Genomic DNA, 8067 nt, shown 5'->3' on the forward strand with positions numbered 1-8067 from the left:
AGTTTCAAGTCTAGGTGGGAGCCCAGGTTTACCCACCCAGCAAACCTCAGCAATAGAGGCCAAAATTCAACCAGGAGCCCAGATCTACCTGCCTGGTTGACCTGGGCTCAGGAGTTAAGGTAGTGCTCATGGCCCCCTCAAAACACAAACACTGGATCTGCTCCTGCAGGGACACAGCCACATAGGATGTGAGAGTTTTTCCATGGGAAATCTCAGGGAACTTGTCCACTGCCTTTTTCCAACCTGAAAATTTGCAAGAATGTGGAATTCTTTTTCTTATACAAGTATGGAGATCTAATAAAGTAGTATTCCCTGTGACCACAAGCCATGGAGGATCATCTTTACAGAAGCCTCCCTAACCCCGCAGAGTAAACCACCTATGCCAACAAACTCTCATTCATTCAGGAGGCAACCAAAGCAGCAAACATAAATCACAGTAAAAACTTCCACACAGAGCTCAGAGATGGGGGGGGGGGGGAGATCAGGGGCAATGAGAAATCTCTAAGTCGTAACTGGTTAAGGGAACCATGCGGCATTTCTAATGTCAGCAGGCCTTGTGTGAAACCTGCTGCTCACACCATTAAGTCCTTATGGCAAGAGTGGAGGAGCAAAGACCAACGAGCCACATCCGTGGATTTGTTGCAAGGTGCAAAAACCAAGATGTTACAAGGGATCCTAGATGTTACAAGAGATCTCAGATGTTGCACTGTAATCCCAGGTACCAAAGCAAACTCAGTAGACAAAAGTGATCAGATCCAGGCTTTTATTGTAAATCCATCAGCAAAAGATTGTAAATCCATCCACGTCCCCAAAGGAGACTGTGTGCATCAGAAATGTGAAGAAGAGAAGCCTCAAAGGAGACTGCTTGCATAGGAAGTGTGAAGAAGGGAAGCGTGTAACGCCTCCTTTAGCTGACTTTTATTACAATCTGGGGTTCCCTCCTTGAAACACATTTGGAGACAATTCATTGGTGGGTTCAAAACATCCGTTGTTTTGTAACAGGCCATCTCATACATCTATCATATACAATATACCCCCAGCAGTTAGCCAATGGCACTGCACACAAACCTGACCTCATCCATAACCATCGGATGATGTTCTGTGGCCTTCGTAAGGCAACCTGTGAAATGCAACATACTTGCTATTGACGTCACGGTGTGTGTGTTCATCTAAAAACTGCTGTGAAATGATTTTCTCTGGGAATCTGACCTTTGCAATGTGTTAATCCGGAAATGCTTTGAAATCCTTCTGGAGGAAAAATCCATTATAGGGTACAAGCCATGATGTGTATGCGCAACCTCCTGATTTTAGAAATGGGTTAAGTCAGAATGCCAGATGTAGGGGAGGGCACCAGGATGAGGTCTCTTGTTATCTGGTGTGCTCCCTGGGGCATTTGGTGGGCCGCTGTGAGATACAGGAAGCTGGACTAGATGGGCCTATGGCCTGATCCAGTGGGGCTGTTCTTATGTTCTTATCATGTCTTTTTAAACTCTAGAATGCAGTTAGTCCACTAAAACTCAGTTAAAACATTACTATTTGTTAGTCACACTTATGTGTACCCCAAAACTGATTTCAAAATGAAAAACAAAGAAATATAAAAGCTAAGCTTACTAGTGTTCTTCTATGAGAGCTGGTGTGAATATGTGCTTTCTAGCATGTGTGTGCACAGCTTAGTGCTCTAAAAGTCTTCAAACGGAACGTTAAAGCAATGTTAAAACTTCAAGCCGAATTTCAAACTGCTAGATTTTTTTTTCTGTGCTCTGAAGACAAAGACTTCATTCAAATGTATCAATATTGTTCTAAGAGAACAGATTGTGGCAGGCTGCCCAATCCCAGCCAAATGCTTGTGAGACTCAAGTTGAACTTGCTTGGACATTTAGAGAGAGAGATCAAAAACCATGCTGTTTTTACATTTCAGGTAAGCATTCTATACCATAACTTCTACTGATAACACCTTGCATCAGATTTAGGGCGCAATCCTGCCCTTCACTTGGGCCGGCGCATGTCCCTTGCGTCTCCTCGGGAGTAAGCCAGGTGGGCACATGGAGGTGCTCTGGCCTGCGGAGGCCAACACAAGCCTCTGCGCCGGATTCCTTGGTAAGCCTTGTGTCGGCCTGGCTGCGCCAACACAAGGCTCTGGGGTGGGTGGGGAGAAGGCAGGAAGGAGGCCCCTGGGCAGGGGGAGGGCAGGCGGTGGGCAGCCCCCAGGGGCAGGCAGGTGGGGAGCAGGAGGCGGGGCCAGGATCCAGCACTTATGCTGGATCCCAACCCCCATTCCCAGGGTGTTTGGAGCGGCTCCAAGCCACCCTGCTCTCCTTGGACTTGAACCACCTCAGGAGGTGGCGAAAGCCTATGGAGATCCATAGGGGCAAATGCCTTACCCGGGGGCAAGTCTAAAAGTTTCCCTTTGCCTCTGGCTGAGCCGCTTTGTGCCCCTATCCTGTGCTGGATACAGCGCAAGCACCTTGGCTTGCCTGTTCCAGCACAGGGTAGGATTGTGCCCTTCATAGCACAAAGAAGGGCCAGCTATACTTGGCAGAAGCAAAAGAGCCCAACAGAGGTTCAAATCGCCCGGCGTGATTTGAACATGCAGCCTTCTGATCTGGAGTCAGACACACTACCCCTGTACCACGAGATCAGTGCTAGCAAAGGCAGGAACATCAGGTTGTGCTGCCTGGAATAGAGTTGCTGGTGTGCAGCAGGCCTGCCGGGGGCAAAGGGCAAGGGTAGTTTGTTGTAGTGGGGCTGGCGCTGAAGGACGCAGTAGTGCCTGTTGGGGGCTCGGTGGAGCAATGAAAATCATGGTGGGCTTCTAAGAAGCAGACAGCAGCCCACCAGGCCCTTGAGAAGCATTAAAAACACAAGATTGGAAAAAAAAAAGCTGTCCGACCAGACTTATCAGCCCTGCCACAGGCCTGGTACAGCCTCTAGGGGCAAAGGAGGAAGCAAAGAGACAGTACCAGGGCAGGAGGTTCCAAAGCCTGGCAGCAATCAGTGTGCTCCCAGTCCATCCTGCTGCTTCTCTTGCTCAACAGAGGTCCCCTGCAGTGGGTGTGGAGAAGGAGACCGAGAGCTGTACGGGCTCACAACTGTGCAGGTGAAGAGGAAACTATTTCTGGCTATGGATCTGCTCCTTGGCAGAGACAAAAGAAGCCCAAGGAAGGGAACCTGACCCTGGTGTGATTTGAACACACAACCTTCTGATCTGGAGTCAGATGCGCTACCATTGCGCCACAAGGTCAGTTAATAAATAGGGGAGACAGGTTTCTGCCTGGACAGGTTTGAGTCACTCATATCTGGCATTTCCAAGTGAGCCTGCAAAGGAGGTAATTTTTTTTTAGATGTTCACTCCTTATCAGGGCTGGCTGGGCTCAAACATGCAGCCTCTTGGGTTGAAGGCGGAAGCAAACAGTGCCACCGCAGGAGCTTTCCTTTGAGGGAGATGTGAAAGTAAGGATCGGGCCCACACTCCGGGCACCCGGTCCCCAGTGTTTTTACCACCTCTGGCCCTGCTATCCTGATTTCTAGCAGACCAGGGGTCACTGTGCCCAATTAGGTTTGTAGGTAGACCAGGCGCTTAAGGGGTCTAAATCTCAGCTTAAGCGTTGAGCCTGAAGTTCTTAGTTGTGGTTCTCCCATTCCTTGCAATCTCAAGGGGGCACAACATTCCTTAAGCACAGTTCTTAGCCAATGAAACTAAATTACCGAGTACCAAATCTTGGTAGGACTTGCACCACTCTGAGTACACCAATACCTCAGCTCAAGGACTCTGAGGCCCTATGGGCTTACACCAACCTTTGCAGGCCTGGGGGCTCCCTCCAACTCAGGGAACCAGGTTTCAAGGCTCTGACTTATGACTTAGATTTTTCTTGGTAGCTCAACCAAACATCTAGGCTGGATAGCTGACTCCCATTCCTAGTATTCAAGACTTGACTCAGGCCCATAAAATTGTATTGTATTGTATTGGCAACCTTCAGTCTCGGAAGACTATGGTATTGCGCTCTGAAAGGTGGTTCTGGCACAGCGTCTAGTGTGGCTGAAAAGGCCAATCCGGGAGTGACAATCCCTTCCACACTGGGAGCAAGTGCAGTCTGTCCCTGGTCTGTCTCCCTGGCTATGGGCCTTCCTTCTTTGCCTCTTAGCCTCAGACTGTTGGCCAAGAGTCTCTTCAAACTGGAAAAGGCCATGCTGCACAGCCTGCCTCCAAGCGGGCCGCTCAGAGGCCAGGGTTTCCCACTTGTTGAGGTCCATCCCTAAGGCCTTCAGATCCCTCTTGCAGATGTCCTTGTATCGCAGCTGTGGTCTACCTGTAGGGCGCTTTCCTTGCACGAGTTCTCGATAGAGGAGATCCTTTGGGATCCGGCAATCATCCATTCTCACGACATGAACGAGCCAACACAGGCGTCTCTGTTTCAGCAATGCATACATGCTAGGGATTCCAGCACGTTCCAGGACTGTGTTGTAGTTTATTAAAGAAAGTTATGGTTACACATATATTAAGGAAGCAAACTGCAAGAGAAACAGACTTGCAGAAATACGCCAGTTCTAAAATATCAAAGCTAGCTTTCTGACTATACTTGCATACATATTTATCTCTTACCTGGGTACTCTGACCACTGAAGAACAAACAGCTCCTAGGCTACCTGCCCGGCCAGGCACCCATAATGGAAAATAGAGACAAGCAGCAGGCAGGGTGACACTCCAAAAAAGCACATCAAACCCTCTGAGGGTCTTTTTTCACCCCCTCCATGGTAATTACAGCTGCAACAGCCAACCAGAACGCAGGATGGTCTGAAACTTCTAGAAGGGCTGGCTAGCAGGCTATTGGCCTTTTCAGCCACACTAGACGCTGTTCCAGAACCACCATTCAGAGCACGATACCAGAGTCTTTCGAGACTGAAGGTTGCCAACATACATTACTCTTCCCAACCAGAAACTACACAGCCGTAAGGAATCTTCCTTGATGCACACATGCTTGAGCCAGCAAGAAGTGCTCCGTGATTGGCCATCTGCTCCTTCTGGCCACTGAGAAGCAGAAAACACATTTCTTTTCCAAGCGAATGTCCTCTTTTCCCACTAGCTGCAAAGAAGCATTTGCAATTCTTAAGATGGATTCAGAGTTGGGCCTTGATTTGACCTGTTCATGACAGGAGACAAGCAGGGAGCTTTGGGGGGGGGGGGAGAATTCCACACCCATCCCATGTTGTTCAGTTGTCTGAGCACTTGGTGGGTTTAGCAGAGTCAGAAGGGCCTCAGAGGCAGAGCCAGTGGTGTGATGTACAGGATAATACTACAAAAGTCTTAATAGATCAGAAGACTATTCTGATAGTCCTGCCCCACTTGTTTTCTTCTCCTTGAACCACTCTGAGGATGCCATGCCCATCAACTCCCACACCATGTTGCCATAGGCCCTGGGAAAACAGCCTGTAGTGTTCCTCCCAATTTATGGGTGGTGGCAACAGGTGCCAGCTCTCCCCACTTTCCCCATCCATAAAAGGGGAAACATTAGTGGTGGATTCCTGACATAGGGGTTTCAGGGGCTTTCCCTCGACCAGTATCTGAGCCAGTGATGCAAAGAAGCCTGTGTAGGAATTGGATCTGAAGAGTGTAGGTTCAAATCCTGCCAGGTTTGGCACACTCTTTTGCTTGGGCTTGAAGAGGTGCGTGTGACCCTCCTCAATCCCTCCCATTCCAAACAGAGGTAAAAGACAGGCTGAAGGAAAAAAAACCTGACCCTGATGTGATTTGAACACACAGCTTTCTGATCTGGAGTCAGACCCGCTACCATTGTGCCACAGAGTCAATACTAGTGCAAACTGCAGTTCCAGGCTGTGCCATTTGGAAAAGAGATGCAAGTCTGGCAAGCACCCTGTCATGCCCAGGGAGAAGGACAAAGGCAGGTGGTGGCAGTGAGGTTGGCATCTGTGGTGGGCAGCAGTGCCTGTTGTGGGCTCTGTGGCACAACAGAGAGCCTGCTGGACTCTTCGGCACAGCATAGTAGAGGCCTTCAAAGGTTGCAGGTTCAAGGATCACTTTTGCATGGCATTTCCAAATCGGCCTGGGAAGGAGGTCAAACATTTCAGAGGTGCCAACCCTGTCAGTCTTCTACCAGGGCTGGTCGGGCTTGAACAAACTGTTTTTTGGGGCAAAGGTAGAAGCAAGTGGAAGGTCTGTCTTAGACCTTAGACTGGATAGCTTCAACATAGCAGGGGCCTCCAGCCTGGAGGCATTCAGAACACCAGGCTACAGGACGCCACACCCCTTCTTGCTCCATGTGGCTCCTTCTCTGGCTCGAGGTGGGTGCGCCAGCTGAGCTGTGTGGGAGGAGTCAGTGGCACAAAGGATACTGCTTCTGATCAGGGACCAGAAGAGTGGAGATCTGATCCTTTAGCGCCAATCTGAGGAGGCCCACTCTGCCTTCCTTTGCCCCCTGCCCTCAACAGAGGCAAACGCAGGCGGAAAGGAGGACTCCCGAGCCCAGCATGTTTTGAACACATAGCCTTCTGATCCACAGTCAGACACCCTACTCTTGCGCTCCGAGCTCAGTGCCAGCCAAGTGGTGCCAGGCCACACCAGCTGCAAAAGAGACAGAGGGGTGGCAGGAGGTCTGCCCTGCCCAAAGAGAAGAGCAAAAAACATCTGTGACAGTGAGGTGGGCTGACCGAAGCCCCCAAAAGTGGTAATCAAAGACAGAGGAAGGCATTCCTCATGTTGATTTCTATTTTCTTTGCCACGTGCTTGAATGAGACTTGTCAGAATGCCAGATGCAAGGCAGGGCACCAGGATGCAGGTCTCTTGTTATCTGGTGTGCTCCTTGGGGCATTTGGTGGGCCGCTGTGAGATACAGGAAGCTGGACTAGATGGGCCTATGGCCTGATCCAGTGGGGCTGTTCTTATGTTCTTAACTACAATTCCCAGGAAGCCTTGCAGGTCTTCTTGTTATCTGGTGTGCTCCCTGGGGCATTTGGTGGGCCGCTGTGAGATACAGGAAGCTGGACTAGATGGGCCTATGACCTGATCCAGTGGGGCTGTTCTTATGTTCTTATGCTCCCTATTAGGGCTACAATCCTGTATAGGATTGGGATCCTGTAGCCCTATTAGGGCTACAATCCTGTATAGGGTGGGATGATACATTCCATACATTGTATAGGTTTTTGCGAGGATTCCTCAGCTCCCCTGGTCAGTTTCAGTGGCTCCCCAGGGAGCCATGGCTCACAGATTTTGAACCACTAATCACAAGCCCATTACTGAATGCTGTGACAATTGTCTGGAGCGAACAGTGCACTGTTGCAGAGCATTTCTCCCTGAATCTCAGGAGATCCCCTTAGGCCTTCATTCATAACCTCATAATGGGAGGCCGTTGGCAAAAGGCAAGCAATAAGAGGAGGGAGACTGAAAGAAGATCCAAACAGTGAAGTTGGAAAGGAAACAGGAATTGCCTTGGGCCACCAGCTCCAAGCTATTCCATACAGATTTAACTCCATCAAATCTGCAGGTGAAGAGTTCCATGTGCATTTTATGGAAGCAATCGCTTTCAAGTTCACGGGCAGGGAGCATGCTCTTTTGTTGCCATTCTCCTATTTCACTGTGATTCAGCACTGTTCAAAATGGATGAGGCTGGCAAGGGACCCCCACCTGCAGGGTGCATCAGAGTCTGTTTTCCCCCAGGCAGGTAATTATCGAAAGGGAGCTTTTCATTAAGGAGACAGCAGCCTCATCCTCTCACAGTTCTTCTTTCCCAGGGTTCTTCTACAGAACCTGTGTGTGAGTCAAGCAGGGCACAGCTGCCTCTCTGACCCCTGTAATCAAGATCTGGAACACCCCATTCTTGTTTACAGCAGTGCCAAGGCTGTGCTGGCATTAGAAGCTGGCAGTTTGATCTGCCAACCTCATTACAGGGCCCTCGGTCTTCTTTCTCCCGTCTCCTCCCGGAACAACTCTGGCTTGGTTAGTGCTTCAGTGTCACTAGTGGATCTCTTCTGAAGCCAGGGAGTAAAAAGGCCGTTCATCCAACGTAATATTAATTTCATTGAGGATATTGAACCAAGTGGCCCCATGTGCAGCCCA

At 49.7% G+C, this 8067-nt stretch overlaps 2 non-coding genes across 2 annotated transcripts; both read right to left on the bottom strand.

The window, feature by feature from the left end:
• Positions 1 to 3169: 3169 nt before the first annotated feature.
• Positions 3170 to 3241, bottom strand: TRNAW-CCA (transfer RNA tryptophan (anticodon CCA)). Its single transcript has one exon. It is a non-coding gene; the product is annotated as a tRNA-Trp (tRNA).
• Positions 3242 to 5730: 2489 nt separating this feature from the next.
• Positions 5731 to 5802, bottom strand: TRNAW-CCA (transfer RNA tryptophan (anticodon CCA)). Its single transcript has one exon. It is a non-coding gene; the product is annotated as a tRNA-Trp (tRNA).
• Positions 5803 to 8067: the final 2265 nt, after the last annotated feature.

The sequence above is a fragment of the Tiliqua scincoides genome, chromosome 7 (genome assembly GCF_035046505.1).
Source record: "Tiliqua scincoides isolate rTilSci1 chromosome 7, rTilSci1.hap2, whole genome shotgun sequence".
NCBI classification, from domain to species: Eukaryota; Metazoa; Chordata; class Lepidosauria; order Squamata; family Scincidae; genus Tiliqua; species Tiliqua scincoides.